Genomic DNA, 15764 nt, shown 5'->3' with positions numbered 1-15764 from the left:
TAGCGTCTTTACGATCCAAATGCGAACCGGCGATCTGATCAAAACCCATAGCTACGCGATCGGCAAGGCGCGATTTTCCTACAAATCCACTCCCGAGTGGTCCTTCTTGTCAATTCCTCTTGCAAGGCGGAAAAAACAAAAACGAGGGGTGCAACACGAGGACTTCCGAGGAGGTCACCCATCCTAGTACTACTCTCGCCCAAGCACGGTTAAATGCGGAGTTGAAATGGGATCCGGTGCATTAGTGCTGGTATGATCGCACCCGTCAAACTAATTATTTAAAATTCATATAATCCTAGTGCGACGTACTAGCGTCTTTCCGATCCAAATGCGAACCGGCGATCTGATCGAAACCCATAGCTACGCGATCGGCAGGGCGCGATTTTCCTAAAAATCCACTCCCGAGTTGTCCTTCTTGTCAATTCCTCCCACAAGGCGGAAAAAACAAAAACGAGGGGTGCAACACGAGGACTTCCTAGGAGGTGACCCATCCTAGTACTACTCTCGCCCAAGCACACTTAACTGCGGAGTTCTGATGGGTTCCGGTGCATTTGTGCTGGTATGATCGCACCCATCAAACCAATTATTTAAAATTCATATAATCCTAGGGCGACCTACTAGCGTATTTCCGATCCAATGCAAACCGTTGATCTGATCGAAACCCTTGGCTACGCGATGGGCAGGGCGCGATTTTCCTAAAAATCCACTCCCAAGTTGTCCTTCTTGTAAATTCCTCTCGCAAGGCGGAAAAAACAAAAACGAGGGGTGCACCACGAGGACTTCCCAGGAGGTCACCCATCCTAGTACTACTCTCGCCCAGGCACGCTTAACTGCAGAGTTCTGATGGGATCCGGTGCATTAGTGCTGGTATGATCGCACCCATCAAACTAATTACTTAAAATTCATATAATCCTTGAGCGACATACTAGCGTCCTTCCGATCCCAATCCAAACGGAGATCTGATCCAAACCCATGGCTACGCGATGGGCAGGGCGAGATTTCCCGAAAAATCCACTCCCGAGTGGTCCTTCTTGTCAATTTATCTCATAAGGCGGAAAAAACAAAAACGAGGGGTGCAACACGAGGACTTCCCAGGAGGTCACCCATCCTAGTACTACTCTCGCCCAAGCACGCTTAACTGCGGAGATCTGATGGGATCCGGTGCATTAGTGCTGGTATGATCACACCCATCAAACTAAATACTTAAAATTCAAATAATCCTTGAGCGACATACTAGCGTCCTTCCGATCCCAATCCAATCGGAGATCTGATCCAAACCCATGGCTACGCGATGGGCAGGGCGAGATTTTCCCAAAAATCCACTCCCGAGTGGTCCTTCTTGTCAATTTATCTCGGAAGGCGGAAAAAACAAAAACGAGGGGTGCAACACGAGGACTTCCCAGGAGGTCACCCATCCTAGTACTACTCTCGCCCAAGCACGCTTAACTGCGGAGTTCTGATGGGATCCGGTGCATTAGTGCTGGTATGATCGCACCCATCAAACTAATTACTTAAAATTCAAATAATCCTTGAGCGACATACTAGCGTCCTTCCGATCCCAATCCAAACGGAGATCTGATCCAAACCCATCGCTACACGATGGGCAGGGCGAGATTTTCCCAAAAATCCACTCACGAGTGGTCCTTCTTGTCAATTTATCTCGCAAGGCGGAAAAAACAAAAACGAGGGGTGCAACACGAGGACTTCCCAGGAGGTCACCCATCCTAGTACTACTCTCGCCCAAGCACGCTTAACTGCGGAGTTCTGATGGGATCCGGTGCATTAGTGCTGGTATGATCGCACCCATCAAACTAATTACTTAAAATTCAAATAATCCTTGAGCGACATACTAGCGTCCTTCCCATCCCAATCCAAACGGAGATCTGATCCAAACCCACCGCTACGCGTTGGGCAGGGCGAGATATTCCCAAAAATCCACTCCCGAGTGGTCGTTCTTGTCAATTCCTCTTGCAAGGCGGAAAAAACAAAAACGAGGGGTGCAACACGAGGACTTCCGAGGAGGTCACCCATCCTAGTACTACTCTCAACCAAGCACGGTTAACTGCGGAGTTCTAATGGGATCCGGTGCATTAGTGCTGGTATGATCGCACCCATCAAACTAATTACTTAAAATTCAAATAATCCTTGAGCGACATACTAGCGTCCTTCCGATCCCAATCCAAACGGAGATCTGATCCAAACCCATCGCTACGCGATGGGCAGGGCGAGATTTTCCCAAAAAATCCACTCCCGAGTGGTCCTTCTTGTCAATTTATCTCGCAAGGCGGAAAAAACAAAAACGAGGGGTGCAACACGAGGACTTCCCAGGAGGTCACCCATCCTAGTACTACTCTCGCCCAAGCACGCTTAACTGCGGAGTTCTGATGGGATCCGGTGCATTAGTGCTGGTATGATCGCACCCATCAAACTAATTACTTAAAATTCATATAATCCTTGAGCGACATACTAGCGTCCTTCCGATCCCAATCCAAACGGAGATCTGATCCAAACCCATCGCTACACGATGGGCAGTGCGAGATTTTCCTAAAAATCCACTCACGAGTGGTCCTTCTTGTCAATTTATCTCGCAAGGCGGAAAAAACAAAAACGAGGGGTGCAACACGAGGACTTCCCAGGAGGTCACCCATCCTAGTACTACTCTCGCCCAAGCACGCTTAACTGCGGAGTTCTGATGGGATCCGGTGCATTAGTGCTGGTATGATCGCACCCATCAAACTAATTACTTAAAATTCAAATAATCCTTGAGCGACATACTAGCATCCTTCCGATCCCAATCCAAACGGAGATCTGATCCAAACCCATCGCTACGCGATGGGCAGGGCGAGATTTTCCCAAAAATCCACTCCCGAGTGGTCCTTCTTGTCAATTCCTCTTGCAAGGCGGAAAAAACAAAAACGAGGGGTGCAACACGAGGACTTCCGAGGAGGTCACCCATCCTAGTACTACTCTCAACCAAGCACGGTTAATTGCGGAGTTCTAATGGGATCCGGTGCATTAGTGCTGGTATGATCGCGCCCATCAAACTAATTATTTAAAATTCATATAATCCAAGTGTGACGTACTAGCGTCTTTCCGATCCAAATGCGAACCGGCGATCTGATCGAAACCAATAGCTACGAGATGGGCAGGGCGCAATTTTCCTAAGAATCCACTCCCGAGTTGTCCTTATTGTCAATGCCTCTCCCAAGGCGGAAAAAACAAAAACGTGGGGTGCAACACGAGGACTTCCCAGGAGGTGACCCATCCTAGTACAACTCTCGCCCAAACACGCTTAAATGCGGAGTCCTGATGGGTTCTGGTGCAATTGTGCTGGTATGATCGTACCCATCAAACCAATTATTTAAAATTCATATAATCCTAGGGCGACCTACTAGCGTATTTCCGATCCGAATGCGAACCGGCGATCTGATCGAAACCCTTAGCTACGCGATGGGCAGGGCGCGATTTTCGAAAAATCCACTCCCGAGTGGTCCTTCTTGTCAATTCCTCTTGCAAGGCGGAAAAAACAAAAACGAGGGGTGCAACACGAGGACTTCCGAGGAGGTCACCCATCCTAGTACTACTCTCAACCAAGCACGGTTAACTGCGGAGTTCTAACGGGATCCGGTGCATTAGTGCTGGTATGATCGCACCCATCAAACTAATTACTTAAAATTCATATAATCCTTGAGCGACATACTAGCGTCCTTCCGATCCCAATCCAAACGGAGATCTGATCCAAACCCATGGCTACGCGATGGGCAGGGCGAGATTTTCCCAAAAATCCACTCCCGAGTGGTCCTTCTTGTCAATTTATCTCGCAAGGCGGAAAAAACAAAAACGAGGGGTGCAACACGAGGACTTCCCAGGAGGTCACCCATCCTAGTACTACTCTCGCCCAAGCACGCTTAACTGCGGAGTTCTGATGGGATCCGGTGCATTAGTGCTGGTATGATCGCACCCATCAAACTAATTACTTAAAATTCAAATAATCCTTGAGCGACATACTAGCGTCCTTCCGATCCCAATCCAAACGGAGATCTGATCCAAACCCATGGCTACGCGATGGGCAGGGCGAGATTTTCCCAAAAATCCACTCCCGAGTGGTCCTTCTTGTCAATTTATCTCGCAAGGCGGAAAAAACAAAAACGAGGGCTGCAACACGAGGACTTCCCAGGAGGTCACCCATCCTAGTACTACTCTCGCCCAAGCACACTTAGCTGCGGAGTTCTGATGGGATCCGGTGCATTAGTGCTGGTATGATCGCACCCATCAAACTAATTACTTAAAATTCAAATAATCCTTGAGCGACATACTAGCGTCCTTCCGATCCCAATCCAAACGGAGATCTGATCCAAACCCATGGCTACGCGATGGGCAGGGCGAGATTTCCCGAAAAATCCACTCCCGAGTGGTCCTTCTTGTCAATTTATCTCGCAAGGCGGAAAAAACAAAAACGAGGGGTGCAACACGAGGACTTCCCAGGAGGTCACCCATCCTAGTACTACTCTCGCCCAAGCACGCTTAACTGCGGAGTTCTGATGGGATCCGGTGCATTAGTGCTGGTATGATCGCACCCATCAAACTAATTACTTAAATTCATATAATCCTTGAGCGACATGCTAGCGTCCTTCCGATCCCAATCCAAACGGAGATGTGATCCAAACCCATGGCTACGCGATAAGTGTGGGCGCTTATTTTCTCCAAAATCCACTCCCGAGTGGTCGTTATTGTCAATTCCTCTCGCAAGGCGGAAAAAACAAAAACGAGGGGTGCAACACGAGGACTTCCAAGGAGGTCACCCATCCTAGTACTACTCTCGCCCAAGCACGGTTAACAGCGGAGTTCTAATGGGATCTGGTGCATTAGTGCTGGTATGATCGCCCCCGTCAAACTAATTATTTAAAATTCATATAATCCTAGTGCGACGTACTAGCATCTTTCCGATCCAAATGCGAATCGGCGATCTGATCAAAACCCATGGCTACGCGATGGGCAGGGCGCGATTTTCCTAAAAATCCACTCCCAAGTTGTCCTTCCTGTAAATTCCTCTCGTAAGGCGGAAAAAACAAAAACGAGGGGTGCAACTCGAGGACTTCCTAGGAGGTGACCCATCCTAGTACTACTCTCGCCCAAGCACACTTAACTGCGGAGTTTTGATGGGTTCCGGTGCATTTGTGCTGGTATGATCGCACCCATCAAACCAATTATTTAAAATTCATATAATCCTAGTGCGACCTACTAGCGTATTTCCGATCCCAATGCGAACCGGCGATCTGATCGAAACCCTTGGCTACGCGATGGGCAGGGCGCGATTTTCCTAAAAATCCACTCCCAAGTTGTCCTTCCTGTAAATTCCTCTCGTAAGGCGGAAAAAACAAAAACGAGGGGTGCAACACGAGGACTTCCTAGGAGGTGACCCATCCTAGTACTACTCTCGCCCAAGCACACTTAACTGCGGAGTTCTGATGGGTTCCGGTGCATTTGTGCTGGTATGATCGCACCCATCAAACCAATTATTTAAAATTCATATAATCCTAGTGCGACGTACTAGCGTCTTTCCGATCCAAATACGAATCGGCGATTTGATCGAAACCCTTAGCTACGCGATGGGCAGGGCGCGATTTTCAAAAAAATCCACTCTGAAGTTGTCCTTCTTGTAAATTCCTCTCGCAAGGCGGAAAAAACAAAAACGTGGGGACCAACACGAGGACTTCCCAGTAGGTCACCCATCCTAGTACTACTCTCGCCCAAGCACGCTTAACTCCGGAGTTCTGATGGTATCTGGTGCATTAGTGCTAGTATGATCGCACCCGTCAAACTAATTATTTAAAATTCATATAATCCTAGTGCGACGTACTAGCATCTTTCCGATCCAAATGCGAATCGGCGATCGGATCGAAACCCTTGGCTACGCGATGGGCAGGGCGCGATTTTCATAAAAATCCACTCCCAAGTTGTCCTTCCTGTAAATTCCTCTCGTAAGGCGGAAAAAACAAAAACGAGGGGTGCAACACGAGGACTTCCTAGGAGGTGACCCATCCTAGTACTACTCTCGCCCAAGCACACTTAACTGCGGACTTCTGATGGGTTCCGGTGCATTTGTGCTGGTATGATCGCACCCATGAAACCAATTATTTAAAATTCATATAATCCTAGGGCGACCTACTAGCGTATTTCCGATCCCAATGCGAACCGGCGATCTGATCGAAACCCTTGGCTACACGATGGGCAGGGCGCTATTTTCCTAAAAATCCACTACCGAGTGGTCGTTATTGTCAATTCCTCTCGCAAGGCGGAAAAAACAAAAACGAGGGGTGCAACACGAGGACTTCCCAGGACGTCACCCATCCTAGTACTACTCTCGCCCAAGCACGGTTAACAACGGAGTTCTAATGGGATCTGGTGCATTAGTGCTGGTATGATCGCACCCGTCAAACTAATTATTTAAAATTCATATAATCCTAGTGCGACGTACTAGCGTATTTCCGATCCCAATGCGAACCGGCGATCTGATCGAAACCCTTGGCTACACGATGGGCAGGGCGCAATTTTCCTAAAAATCCACTCCCGAGTGGTCCTTTTTGTCAATTCCTCTCGCAAGGAAAAAACAAAAACGAGGGGTGCAACACGAGGACTTCCCAGGAGGTCACCCATCCTAGTACTACTCTCGCCCAAGCACGATTAAATGCGGAGTTGAAATGGGATCCGGTGCATTAGTGCTGGTATGATCGCACCCGTCAAACTAATTATTTAAAATTCATATAATCCTAGTGCGACGTACTAGCATCTTTCCGATCCAAATGCGAATCGGCGATCTGATCAAAACCCATGGCTACGCGATGGGCAGGGCGCGATTTTCCTAAAAATCCACTCCCAAGTTGTCCTTCTTGTAAATTCCTCTCGCAATGCGGAAAAAACAAAAACGAGGGGTGCAACACGAGGACTTCCCAGGAGGTGACCCATCCTAGTACTACTCTCGCCCAAGCACGCTTAACTGCGGAGTTCTGATGGGTTTCGGTGCATTTGTGCTGGGATGATCGCACCCATCAAACCAATTATTTAAAATTCATATAATCCTAGGGCGACCTACTAGCGTATTTCCGATCCGAATGCGAACCGGCGATCTGATCGAAACCCTTAGCTACGCGATGGGCAGGGCGCGATTTTCGAAAAATCCACTCCCGAGTGGTCCTTCTTGTCAATTCCTCTTGCAAGGTGGAAAAAACAAAAACGTGGGGTGCAACACGAGGACTTCCGAGGAGGTCACCCATCCTAGTACTACTCTCAACCAAGCACGGTTAACTGCGGAGTTCTAATGGGATCCGGTGCATTAGTGCTGGTATGATCGCGCCCATCAAACTAATCATTGAAAATTCATATAATCCTAGTGCGACGTACTAGCGTCTTTCCGATCCAAATGCGAACCGGCGATCTGATCGAAACCCATAGCTACGCGATCGGCAGGGCGCGATTTTCCTAAAAATCCACTCCCGAGTGGTCCTTATTGTTAATTCCTCTCGCAGGGCGGAAAAAACAAAAACGAGGGGTGCAACACGGGGACTTACCAGGAGGTCACCCATCCTAGTACTACTCTCGCCCAAGCACGGTTAAATGCGGAGTTGAAATGGGATCCGGTGCATTTGTGCTGGTATGATCGCACCCGTCAAACTAATTATTTAAAATTCATATAATCCTAGTGCGACGTACTAGCGTCTTTCCGATCCAAATGCGAACCGGCGATCTGATCGAAACCCATCGCTACGCGATGGGCAGGGCGCGATTTTCCTAAAAATCCACTCCCGAGTTGTCCTTCTTGTCAATTCCTCTCACAAGGCGGAAAAAACAAAAACGAGGGGTGCAACACGAGGACTTCCCAGGAGGTGACCCATCCTAGTACTACTCTTGCCCAAGCACGCTTAACTGCGGAGTTCTGATGGGTTCCGGTGCATTTGTGCTGGTATGATCGCACCCATCAAACCAATTATTTAAAATTCATATAATCCTAGGGCGACCTACTAGCGCATTTCCGATCCCAATGCGAACCGGTGATCTGATCGAAACCCTTGGCTACGCGATGGGCAGGGCGCGATTTTCCTAAAAATCCACTCCCAAGTTGTCCTTCTTGTAAATTCCTCTCGCAAGGCGGAAAAAACAAAAACGAGGGGTGCACCACGAGGACTTCCCAGGAGGTAACCCATCCTAGTACTACTCTCGCCCAAGCACGGTTAACTGCGGAATTCTAATGGGATCCGGTGCATTAGTGCTGGTATGATCGCACCCATCAAACTAATTATTTAAAATTCTTATAATCCTAGTGCGACGTAATAGCGTCTTTCCAATGCAATTGCGAACCGGCGATCTGATCGAAAGCCATAGGTACGCGATGGGCAGGGCGCGATTTTCCTAAAAATCCACTCCCAAGTTGTCCTTCTTGTAAATTCCTCTCGCAATGCGGAAAAAACAAAAACGAGGGGTGCAACACGACGACATCCGAGGAGGTCCCCCATCCGAGTACTACTCTCGCCCAAGCAAGCTTGACTGCAGAGTTCTGATCGGATCCGGTAAATTAGTGCTGGTATGATCGCACCAATCAAACTAATTATTTAAAATTCATATAGTCCTAGTGCGACGTACTAGCGTCTTTCGGATCCAAATGTGAACCGGCGATCTAATCGAAACCCATAGCTATGCGATGGGCAGGGCGCGATTTTCCTAAAAATCCACTCCCGAGTTGTCCTTCTTGTCAATTCCTCTCACAAGGCGGAAAAAACAAAAACGAGGGGTGCAACACGAGGACTTCCCAGGAGGTGACCCATCCTAGTACTACTCTTGCCCAAGCACGCTTAACTGCGGAGTTCTGATGGGTTCCGGTGCATTTGTGCTGGTATGATCGCACCCATCAAACCAATTATTTAAAATTCATATAATCCTAGGGCGACCTACATGCGTATTTCTGATCCCAATGCGAACCGGCGATCTGATCGAAACCCTTGGCTACGCGATGGGTAGGGCGTGATTTTTCGAAAAATCCACTTGTCAATTGGTCCTTCTTGTCAATTCCTCTCGCAAGGCGGAAAAAACAAAAATGAGGGGTGCAACACGAGGACTTCCAAGGAGGTCACCCATCCTAGTACTACTCTCGCCCAAGCACGCTTAGCTGCGGAGTTCTGATGGGATCCGGTGCATTAGTGCTGGTATGATCGCACCCATCAAACTAATTACTTAAAATTCAAATAATCCTTGAGCGACATACTAGCGTCCTTCCGATCCCAATCCAAATGGAGATCTGATCCAAACCCATCGCTACGCGATGGGCAGGGCGAGATTTTCCCAAAAATCCACTCCCGAGTGGTCCTTCTTGTCAATTCCTCTTGCAAGGCGGAAAAAACAAAAACGAGGGGTGCAACACGAGGACTTCCGAGGAGGTCACCCATCCTAGTACTACTCTCAACCAAGCACGGTTAACTGCGGAGTTCTAATGGGATCCGGTGCATTAGTGCTGGTATGATCGCACCCATCAAACTAATTACTTAAAATTCAAATAATCCTTGAGCGACATACTAGCGTCCTTCCGATCCCAATCCAAACGGAGATCTGATCCAAACCCATCGCTACGCGATGGGCAGGGCGAGATTTTCCCAAAAATCCACTCCCGAGTGGTCCTTCTTGTCAATTTATCTCGCAAGGCGGAAAAAACAAAAACGAGGGGTGCAACACGAGGACTTCCCAGGAGGTCACCCATCCTAGTACTACTCTCGCCCAAGCACGCTTAACTGCGGAGTTCTGATGGGATCCGGTGCATTAGTGCTGGTATGATCGCACCCATCAAACTAATTACTTAAAATTCATATAATCCTTGAGCGACATACTAGCGTCCTTCCGATCCCAATCCAAACGGAGATCTGATCCAAACCCATGGCTACGCGATGGGCAGGGCGAGATTTTCCCAAAAATCCACTCCCGAGTGCTCCTTCTTGTCAATTTATCTCGCAAGGCGGAAAAAACAAAAACGAGGGGTGCAACACGAGGACTTCCCAGGAGGTCACCCATCCTAGTACTATTCTCGCCCAAGCACGCTTAACTGCGGAGTTCTGATGGGATCCGGTGCATTAGTGCTGGTATGATCGCACCCATCAAACTAATTACTTAAAATTCAAATAATCCTTAAGCGACATACTAGCGTCCTTCCGATCCCAATCCAAACGGAGATCTGATCCAAACCCATCGCTACGCGATGGGCAGGGCGAGATTTTCCCAAAAATCCACTCCCGAGTGGTCCTTCTTGTCAATTCCTCTTGCAAGGCGGAAAAAACAAAAACGAGGGGTGCAACACGAGGACTTCCGAGGAGGTCACCCATCCTAGTACTACTCTCAACCAAGCACGGTTAACTGCGGAGTTCTAATGGGATCCGGTGCATTAGTGCTGGTATGATCGCGCCCATCAAACTAATTATTTTAAATTCATATAATCCAAGTGTGACGTACTAGCGTCTTTCCGATCCATATGCGAACCGGCGATCTGATCGAAACCAATAGCTACGAGATGGGCAGGGCGCGATTTTCCTAAGAATCCACTCCCTAGTTGTCCTTATTGTCAATGCCTCTCCCAAGCGGAAAAAACAAAAACGTGGGGTGCAACACGAGGACTTCCCAGGAGGTGACCCATCCTTGTACAACTCTCGCCCAAGCACGCTTAACTGCGGAGTCCTGATGGGTTCTGGTGCAGTTGTGCTGGTATGATCGTACCCATCAAACCAATTATTTAACATTCATATAATCCTAGGGCGACCTACTAGCGTATTTCCGATCCGAATGCGAACCGGCGATCTGATCGAAACCCTTGGCTACGCGATGGGCAGGGCGTGATTTTCGAAAAATCCACTCCCGAGTGGTCCTTCTTGTCAATTCCTCTTGCAAGGCGGAAAAAACAAAAACAAGGGGTGCAACACGAGGACTTCCGAGGAGGTCACCCATCCTAGTACTACACTCAACCAAGCACGGTTAACTGCGGAGTTCTAATGGGATCCGGTGCATTAGTGCTGGTATGATCGCGCCCATCAAACTAATTATTTAAAATTCAAATAATCCTAGTGCGACGTACTAGCGTCTTTCCGATCCAAATGCGAACCGACGATCTGATCGAAACCCATAGCTACTCGATCGGCAGGGCGCGATTTCCTAAAAATCCACTCCCGAGTGGTCCTTATTGTCAATTCCTCTCGCAGGGCGGAAAAAACAAAAACGAGGGGTGCAACACGGGGACTTCCCAGGAGGTCACCCATCCTAGTACTACTCTCGCCCAAGCACGGTTAAATGCGGAGTTGAAATGGGATCCGGTGCATTAGTGCTGGTATGATCGCACCCGTCAAACTAATTATTTAAAATTCATATAATCCTAGTGCGACGTACTAGCGTCTTTCCGATCCAAATGCGAACCGGCGATCTGATCGAAACCCATAGCTACGCGATGGGCAGGGCGCGATTTTCCTAAAAATCCACTCCCGAGTTGTCCTTCTTGTCAATTCCTCTCACAAGGCGGAAAAAACAAAAACGAGGGGTGCAACACGAGGACTTCCCAGGAGGTGACCCATCCTAGTACTACTCTCGCCCAAGCACGCTTAACTGCGGAGTTCTGATGGGTTCCGGTGCATTTGTGCTGGTATGATCGCACCCATCAAACCAATTATTTAAAATTCATATAATCCTAGGGCGACCTACTAGCGTATTTCCGATCCCAATGCGAACCGGTGATCTGATCGAAACCCTTGGCTACGCGATGGGCAGGGCGCGATTTTCCTAAAAATCCACTCCCAAGTTGTCCTTCTTGTAAATTCCTCTCGCAATGCGGAAAAAACAAAAACGAGGGGTGCAACACGACGACATCCGAGGAGGTCCCCCATCCTAGTACTACTCTCGCCCAAGCAAGCTTGACTGCAGAGTTCTGATGGGATCCGGTGCATTAGTGCTGGTATGATCGCACCCATCAAACTAATTATTTAAAATTCATATAATCCTAGGGCGACCTACATGCGTATTTCTGATCCCAATGCGAACCGGCGATCTGATCGAAACCCTTGGCTACGCGATGGGCAGGGCGCGATTTTTCGAAAAATCCACTTGTCAATTGGTCCTTCTTGTCAATTCCTCTCGCAAGGCGGAAAAAACAAAAACGAGGGGTGCACCACGAGGACTTCCCAGGAGGTCACCCATCCTAGTACTACTCTCGCCCAAGCACGGTTAACTGCGGAATTCTAATGGGATCCGGTGCATTAGTGCTGGTATGATCGCACCCATCAAACTAATTATTTAAAATTCTTATAATCCTAGTGCGACGTAATAGCGTCTTTACCATGCAATTGCGAACCGGCGATCTGATCGAAAGCCATAGGTACGCGATGGGCATGGCTCGATTTTCCTAAAAATCCACTCCCGAGTGGTCCTTCTTGTCCATTCATCTCACAAGGAGGAAAAAACAAAAACGAGGGGTGCAACACGAGGACCTCCCAGGAGGTCACCCATCCTAGTACTACTCTCGCCCAAGCACGCTTAGCTGCGGAGTTCTGATGGGATCCGCTGCATTAGTGCTGGTATGATCGCACCCGTCAAACTAATTATTTAAAATTCATATAATCCTAGTGCGACGTACTAGCGTATTTCCGATCCCAATGCGAACCGGCGATCTGATCGAAACCCTTGGCTACGCGCTGGGCAGGGCGTGATTTTCCTAAAAATCCACTCCCAAGTTGTCCTTCTTGTAAATTCGCCTCGTAAGGCGGAAAAAACAAAAACGAGGGGTGCAACATGAGGACTTCCCAGGAGGTCACCCATCCTAGTACTACTCTCGCCCAAGCAAGCTTGAATGCGGAGTTCTGATGGGATCCGGTGCATTAGTGCTGGTATGATCGCACCCATCAAACTAATTATTTCAAATTCATATAATCTTAGGGCGACCTACTAGCGTATTTCCGATCCCAATGCGAACCGGCGATCTGATCGAAACCCTTGGCTACACGATGGGCAGGGCGCGATTTTCCTAAAAATCCACTCCCGAGTGGTCCTTATTGTCAATTCCTCTCGCAAGGCGGAAAAAACAAAAACGAGGGGTGCACCACGAGGACTTCCCAGGAGGTCACCCATCCTAGTACTACTCTCGCCCAAGCACGGTTAACTGCGGAATTCTAATGGGATCCGGTGCATTAGTGCTGGTATGATCGCACCCATCAAACTAATTATTTAAAATTCATATAATCTAGGCGACCTACTAGCGTATTTCCGATCCCAATGCGAACCGGTGATCTGATCGAAACCCTTGGCTACGCGATGGGCAGGGCGCGATTTTCCTAAAAATCCACTCCCAAGTTGTCCTTCTTGTAAATTCCTCTCGCAATGCGGGAAAAACAAAAACGAGGGGTGCAACACGACGACATCCGAGGAGGTCCCCCATCCGAGTACTACTCTCGCCCAAGCAAGCTTGACTGCAGAGTTCTGATCGGATCCGGTGCATTAGTGCTGGTATGATCGCACCCATCAAACTAATTATTTAAAATTCATATAATCCTAGTGCGACGTACTAGCGTCTTTCCGATCCAAATGTGAACCGGCGATCTAATCGAAACCCATAGCTACGCGATGGGCAGGGCGCGATTTTCCTAAAAATCCACTCCCGTGTTGTCCTTCTTGTCAATTCCTCTCACAAGGCGGAAAAAACAAAAACGAGGGGTGCAACACGAGGACTTCCCAGGAGGTGACCCATCCTAGTACTGCTCTCGCCCAAGAACGCTTAAATGCAGTGTTCTGATGGGTTCCGGTGCATTTGTGATGGTATGATCGCACCCATCAAACCAATTATTTAAAATTCATATAATCCTAGGGCGACCTACATGCGTATTTCTGATCCCAATGCGAACCGGCGATCTGATTGAAACCCTTGGCTACGCGATGGGCAGGGCGCGATTTTTCGAAAAATCCACTTGTCAATTGGTCCTTCTTGTCAATTCCTCTCGCAAGGCGGAAAAAACAAAAACGAGGGGTGCAACACGAGGACTTCCCAGGAGGTCACCCATCCTAGTACTACTCTCGCCCAAGCACGCTTAACTGCGGAGTTCTGATGGGATCCGGTGCATTAGTGCTGGTATGATCGCACCCATCAAACTAATTACTTAAAATTGAAATAATCCTTGAGCGACATACTAGCGTCCTTCCGATCCCAATCCAAACGGAGACCTGATCCAAACCCATGGCTACGCGATGGGCAGGGCGAGATTTTCCCAAAAATCCACTCCCGAGTGGTCCTTCTTATCAATTCCTCTTGCAAGGCGGAAAAAAAAAAAACGAGGGGTGCAACACGAGGACTTCCGAGGAGGTCACCCATCCTAGTACTACTCTCAACCAAGCACGGTTAACTGCGGAGTTCTAATGGGATCCGGTGCATTAGTGCTGGTATGATCGCGCCCATCAAACTAATTATTTAAAATTCATATAATCCAAGTGTGACGTACTAGCGTCTTTCCGATCCAAATGCGAACCGGCGATCTGATCGAAACCAATAGCTACGAGATGGGCAGGGCGCGATTTTCCTAAGAATCCACTCCCGAGTTGTCCTTATTGTCAATGCCTCTCCCAAGGCGGAAAAAACAAAAACGTGGGGTGCAACACGAGGACTTCCCAGGAGGTGACCCATCCTAGTACAACTCTCGCCCAAGCACGCTTAACTGCGGAGTCCTGAAGGGTTCTGGTGCAGTTGTGCTGGTATGATCGTACCCATCAAACCAATTATTTAAAATTCATATAATCCTAGGGCGACCTACTAGCGTATTTACGATCCGAATGCGAACCGGCGATCTGATCGAAACCCTTAGCTACGCGATGGGCAGGGCGCGATTTTCGAAAAATCCACTCCCGAGTGGTTCTTCTTGTCAATTCCTCTTGCAAGGCGGAAAAAACAAAAACGAGGGGTGCAACACGAGGACTTCCGAGGAGGTCACCCATCCTAGTACTACTCTCAACCAAGCACGGTTAACTGCGGAGTTCTAATGGGATCCGGTGCATTAGTGCTGGTATGATCGCGCCCATCAAACTAATTATTTAAAATTCATATAATTCTAGTGCGACGTACTAGCGTCTTTCCGATCCAAATGCGAACCGGCGATCTGATCAAAAGCCATAGCTACGCGATCGGCAGGGCGCGATTTTCCTAAAAATCCACTCCCGAGTGGTCCTTATTGTCAATTCCTCTCGCAAGGCGGAAAAAACAAAAACGAGGGGTGCAACACGAGGACTTCCCAGGAGGTCACACTTCCTACTACTACTCTCGCCCAAGCACGGTTAAATGCGGAGTTCAAATGGGATCCAGTGCATTAGTGCTGGTATGATCGCACCCATCAAAGTAATTATTTAAAATTCATATAATCCTAGGGCGACCTACTAGCGTATTTCCGATCCCAATGCGAACCGGTGATCTGATCGAAACCCTTGGCTACGCGATGGGCAGGCCGCGATTTTCCTAAAAATCCACTCCCAAGTTGTCCTTCTTGTAAATTCCTCTCGCAATGCGGAAAAAACAAAAACGAGGGGTGCAACACGACGACATCCGAGGAGGTCCCCCATCCTAGTACTACTCTCGCCCAAGCAAGCTTGACTGCAGAGTTCGGATGGGATCCGGTGCATTAGTGCTGGCATGATCGCACCCATCAAACTAATTATTTAAAATTCATATAATCCTAGGGCGACCTACATGCGTATTTCTGATCCCAATGCGAACC

The 15764-nt window shown here is 48.4% G+C and overlaps 47 non-coding genes and 4 pseudogenes across 47 annotated transcripts; all 51 read right to left on the bottom strand.

Annotated features, from left to right (window-relative positions):
* Positions 1-145: 145 nt before the first annotated feature.
* Positions 146-264, bottom strand: LOC118346533. The gene has a single exon (XR_004799833.1). It is a non-coding gene; the product is annotated as a 5S ribosomal RNA (ribosomal RNA).
* A 190-nt stretch (positions 265-454) lies between these two features.
* Positions 455-573, bottom strand: LOC118346509. Its single transcript, XR_004799809.1, has one exon. It is a non-coding gene; the product is annotated as a 5S ribosomal RNA (ribosomal RNA).
* Positions 574-762: 189 nt separating this feature from the next.
* Positions 763-881, bottom strand: LOC118346504. The gene has a single exon (XR_004799804.1). It is a non-coding gene; the product is annotated as a 5S ribosomal RNA (ribosomal RNA).
* Positions 882-1070: 189 nt separating this feature from the next.
* LOC118346501 lies at positions 1071-1189 on the bottom strand. The gene has a single exon (XR_004799801.1). It is a non-coding gene; the product is annotated as a 5S ribosomal RNA (ribosomal RNA).
* Positions 1190-1378: 189 nt separating this feature from the next.
* LOC118346499 lies at positions 1379-1497 on the bottom strand. The gene has a single exon (XR_004799799.1). It is a non-coding gene; the product is annotated as a 5S ribosomal RNA (ribosomal RNA).
* Positions 1498-1686: 189 nt separating this feature from the next.
* Positions 1687-1805, bottom strand: LOC118346498. The gene has a single exon (XR_004799798.1). It is a non-coding gene; the product is annotated as a 5S ribosomal RNA (ribosomal RNA).
* Positions 1806-1994: 189 nt separating this feature from the next.
* LOC118346517 lies at positions 1995-2113 on the bottom strand. Its single transcript, XR_004799817.1, has one exon. It is a non-coding gene; the product is annotated as a 5S ribosomal RNA (ribosomal RNA).
* A 190-nt stretch (positions 2114-2303) lies between these two features.
* On the bottom strand, positions 2304-2422 carry LOC118346497. The gene has a single exon (XR_004799797.1). It is a non-coding gene; the product is annotated as a 5S ribosomal RNA (ribosomal RNA).
* A 189-nt stretch (positions 2423-2611) lies between these two features.
* LOC118346540 lies at positions 2612-2730 on the bottom strand. Its single transcript, XR_004799840.1, has one exon. It is a non-coding gene; the product is annotated as a 5S ribosomal RNA (ribosomal RNA).
* Positions 2731-2919: 189 nt separating this feature from the next.
* On the bottom strand, positions 2920-3038 carry LOC118346534. Its single transcript, XR_004799834.1, has one exon. It is a non-coding gene; the product is annotated as a 5S ribosomal RNA (ribosomal RNA).
* A 190-nt stretch (positions 3039-3228) lies between these two features.
* Positions 3229-3347, bottom strand: LOC118346543 (annotated as a pseudogene).
* A 189-nt stretch (positions 3348-3536) lies between these two features.
* On the bottom strand, positions 3537-3655 carry LOC118346521. The gene has a single exon (XR_004799821.1). It is a non-coding gene; the product is annotated as a 5S ribosomal RNA (ribosomal RNA).
* Positions 3656-3844: 189 nt separating this feature from the next.
* Positions 3845-3963, bottom strand: LOC118346529. The gene has a single exon (XR_004799829.1). It is a non-coding gene; the product is annotated as a 5S ribosomal RNA (ribosomal RNA).
* Positions 3964-4152: 189 nt separating this feature from the next.
* Positions 4153-4271, bottom strand: LOC118346503. Its single transcript, XR_004799803.1, has one exon. It is a non-coding gene; the product is annotated as a 5S ribosomal RNA (ribosomal RNA).
* Positions 4272-4460: 189 nt separating this feature from the next.
* On the bottom strand, positions 4461-4579 carry LOC118346518. The gene has a single exon (XR_004799818.1). It is a non-coding gene; the product is annotated as a 5S ribosomal RNA (ribosomal RNA).
* A 190-nt stretch (positions 4580-4769) lies between these two features.
* LOC118346524 lies at positions 4770-4888 on the bottom strand. Its single transcript, XR_004799824.1, has one exon. It is a non-coding gene; the product is annotated as a 5S ribosomal RNA (ribosomal RNA).
* Positions 4889-5078: 190 nt separating this feature from the next.
* On the bottom strand, positions 5079-5197 carry LOC118346519. Its single transcript, XR_004799819.1, has one exon. It is a non-coding gene; the product is annotated as a 5S ribosomal RNA (ribosomal RNA).
* A 190-nt stretch (positions 5198-5387) lies between these two features.
* LOC118346508 lies at positions 5388-5506 on the bottom strand. Its single transcript, XR_004799808.1, has one exon. It is a non-coding gene; the product is annotated as a 5S ribosomal RNA (ribosomal RNA).
* Positions 5507-5696: 190 nt separating this feature from the next.
* LOC118346539 lies at positions 5697-5815 on the bottom strand. Its single transcript, XR_004799839.1, has one exon. It is a non-coding gene; the product is annotated as a 5S ribosomal RNA (ribosomal RNA).
* Positions 5816-6005: 190 nt separating this feature from the next.
* LOC118346514 lies at positions 6006-6124 on the bottom strand. Its single transcript, XR_004799814.1, has one exon. It is a non-coding gene; the product is annotated as a 5S ribosomal RNA (ribosomal RNA).
* Positions 6125-6314: 190 nt separating this feature from the next.
* LOC118346522 lies at positions 6315-6433 on the bottom strand. Its single transcript, XR_004799822.1, has one exon. It is a non-coding gene; the product is annotated as a 5S ribosomal RNA (ribosomal RNA).
* A 187-nt stretch (positions 6434-6620) lies between these two features.
* On the bottom strand, positions 6621-6739 carry LOC118346525. Its single transcript, XR_004799825.1, has one exon. It is a non-coding gene; the product is annotated as a 5S ribosomal RNA (ribosomal RNA).
* A 190-nt stretch (positions 6740-6929) lies between these two features.
* LOC118346520 lies at positions 6930-7048 on the bottom strand. The gene has a single exon (XR_004799820.1). It is a non-coding gene; the product is annotated as a 5S ribosomal RNA (ribosomal RNA).
* A 189-nt stretch (positions 7049-7237) lies between these two features.
* Positions 7238-7356, bottom strand: LOC118346530. The gene has a single exon (XR_004799830.1). It is a non-coding gene; the product is annotated as a 5S ribosomal RNA (ribosomal RNA).
* Positions 7357-7546: 190 nt separating this feature from the next.
* LOC118346541 lies at positions 7547-7665 on the bottom strand. The gene has a single exon (XR_004799841.1). It is a non-coding gene; the product is annotated as a 5S ribosomal RNA (ribosomal RNA).
* A 190-nt stretch (positions 7666-7855) lies between these two features.
* Positions 7856-7974, bottom strand: LOC118346511. The gene has a single exon (XR_004799811.1). It is a non-coding gene; the product is annotated as a 5S ribosomal RNA (ribosomal RNA).
* Positions 7975-8164: 190 nt separating this feature from the next.
* LOC118346515 lies at positions 8165-8283 on the bottom strand. Its single transcript, XR_004799815.1, has one exon. It is a non-coding gene; the product is annotated as a 5S ribosomal RNA (ribosomal RNA).
* A 190-nt stretch (positions 8284-8473) lies between these two features.
* LOC118346496 lies at positions 8474-8592 on the bottom strand (annotated as a pseudogene).
* A 190-nt stretch (positions 8593-8782) lies between these two features.
* Positions 8783-8901, bottom strand: LOC118346510. The gene has a single exon (XR_004799810.1). It is a non-coding gene; the product is annotated as a 5S ribosomal RNA (ribosomal RNA).
* A 191-nt stretch (positions 8902-9092) lies between these two features.
* Positions 9093-9211, bottom strand: LOC118346502. The gene has a single exon (XR_004799802.1). It is a non-coding gene; the product is annotated as a 5S ribosomal RNA (ribosomal RNA).
* A 189-nt stretch (positions 9212-9400) lies between these two features.
* LOC118346516 lies at positions 9401-9519 on the bottom strand. The gene has a single exon (XR_004799816.1). It is a non-coding gene; the product is annotated as a 5S ribosomal RNA (ribosomal RNA).
* A 189-nt stretch (positions 9520-9708) lies between these two features.
* On the bottom strand, positions 9709-9827 carry LOC118346507. The gene has a single exon (XR_004799807.1). It is a non-coding gene; the product is annotated as a 5S ribosomal RNA (ribosomal RNA).
* Positions 9828-10016: 189 nt separating this feature from the next.
* Positions 10017-10135, bottom strand: LOC118346500. Its single transcript, XR_004799800.1, has one exon. It is a non-coding gene; the product is annotated as a 5S ribosomal RNA (ribosomal RNA).
* Positions 10136-10324: 189 nt separating this feature from the next.
* LOC118346528 lies at positions 10325-10443 on the bottom strand. The gene has a single exon (XR_004799828.1). It is a non-coding gene; the product is annotated as a 5S ribosomal RNA (ribosomal RNA).
* A 189-nt stretch (positions 10444-10632) lies between these two features.
* On the bottom strand, positions 10633-10751 carry LOC118346538. Its single transcript, XR_004799838.1, has one exon. It is a non-coding gene; the product is annotated as a 5S ribosomal RNA (ribosomal RNA).
* Positions 10752-10940: 189 nt separating this feature from the next.
* On the bottom strand, positions 10941-11059 carry LOC118346532. The gene has a single exon (XR_004799832.1). It is a non-coding gene; the product is annotated as a 5S ribosomal RNA (ribosomal RNA).
* A 189-nt stretch (positions 11060-11248) lies between these two features.
* On the bottom strand, positions 11249-11367 carry LOC118346531. Its single transcript, XR_004799831.1, has one exon. It is a non-coding gene; the product is annotated as a 5S ribosomal RNA (ribosomal RNA).
* A 190-nt stretch (positions 11368-11557) lies between these two features.
* LOC118346506 lies at positions 11558-11676 on the bottom strand. The gene has a single exon (XR_004799806.1). It is a non-coding gene; the product is annotated as a 5S ribosomal RNA (ribosomal RNA).
* A 190-nt stretch (positions 11677-11866) lies between these two features.
* LOC118346537 lies at positions 11867-11985 on the bottom strand. Its single transcript, XR_004799837.1, has one exon. It is a non-coding gene; the product is annotated as a 5S ribosomal RNA (ribosomal RNA).
* Positions 11986-12176: 191 nt separating this feature from the next.
* Positions 12177-12295, bottom strand: LOC118346513. The gene has a single exon (XR_004799813.1). It is a non-coding gene; the product is annotated as a 5S ribosomal RNA (ribosomal RNA).
* Positions 12296-12485: 190 nt separating this feature from the next.
* On the bottom strand, positions 12486-12604 carry LOC118346505. The gene has a single exon (XR_004799805.1). It is a non-coding gene; the product is annotated as a 5S ribosomal RNA (ribosomal RNA).
* Positions 12605-12794: 190 nt separating this feature from the next.
* Positions 12795-12913, bottom strand: LOC118346523. Its single transcript, XR_004799823.1, has one exon. It is a non-coding gene; the product is annotated as a 5S ribosomal RNA (ribosomal RNA).
* Positions 12914-13103: 190 nt separating this feature from the next.
* On the bottom strand, positions 13104-13222 carry LOC118346512. The gene has a single exon (XR_004799812.1). It is a non-coding gene; the product is annotated as a 5S ribosomal RNA (ribosomal RNA).
* Positions 13223-13410: 188 nt separating this feature from the next.
* LOC118346544 lies at positions 13411-13529 on the bottom strand (annotated as a pseudogene).
* A 190-nt stretch (positions 13530-13719) lies between these two features.
* On the bottom strand, positions 13720-13838 carry LOC118346545 (annotated as a pseudogene).
* Positions 13839-14029: 191 nt separating this feature from the next.
* Positions 14030-14148, bottom strand: LOC118346495. The gene has a single exon (XR_004799796.1). It is a non-coding gene; the product is annotated as a 5S ribosomal RNA (ribosomal RNA).
* Positions 14149-14337: 189 nt separating this feature from the next.
* LOC118346527 lies at positions 14338-14456 on the bottom strand. Its single transcript, XR_004799827.1, has one exon. It is a non-coding gene; the product is annotated as a 5S ribosomal RNA (ribosomal RNA).
* Positions 14457-14646: 190 nt separating this feature from the next.
* LOC118346536 lies at positions 14647-14765 on the bottom strand. Its single transcript, XR_004799836.1, has one exon. It is a non-coding gene; the product is annotated as a 5S ribosomal RNA (ribosomal RNA).
* A 189-nt stretch (positions 14766-14954) lies between these two features.
* On the bottom strand, positions 14955-15073 carry LOC118346526. Its single transcript, XR_004799826.1, has one exon. It is a non-coding gene; the product is annotated as a 5S ribosomal RNA (ribosomal RNA).
* A 190-nt stretch (positions 15074-15263) lies between these two features.
* LOC118346535 lies at positions 15264-15382 on the bottom strand. The gene has a single exon (XR_004799835.1). It is a non-coding gene; the product is annotated as a 5S ribosomal RNA (ribosomal RNA).
* Positions 15383-15572: 190 nt separating this feature from the next.
* Positions 15573-15691, bottom strand: LOC118346542. The gene has a single exon (XR_004799842.1). It is a non-coding gene; the product is annotated as a 5S ribosomal RNA (ribosomal RNA).
* Between the last annotated feature and the right edge of the window lie 73 nt (positions 15692-15764).

This window comes from Juglans regia, unplaced genomic scaffold (genome assembly GCF_001411555.2).
Source record: "Juglans regia cultivar Chandler unplaced genomic scaffold, Walnut 2.0 Scaffold_795, whole genome shotgun sequence".
NCBI classification, from domain to species: Eukaryota; Viridiplantae; Streptophyta; class Magnoliopsida; order Fagales; family Juglandaceae; genus Juglans; species Juglans regia.
Note: the sequence above shows the minus strand (reverse complement) of the source record. Positions and strands in the feature narration are given on the sequence as shown.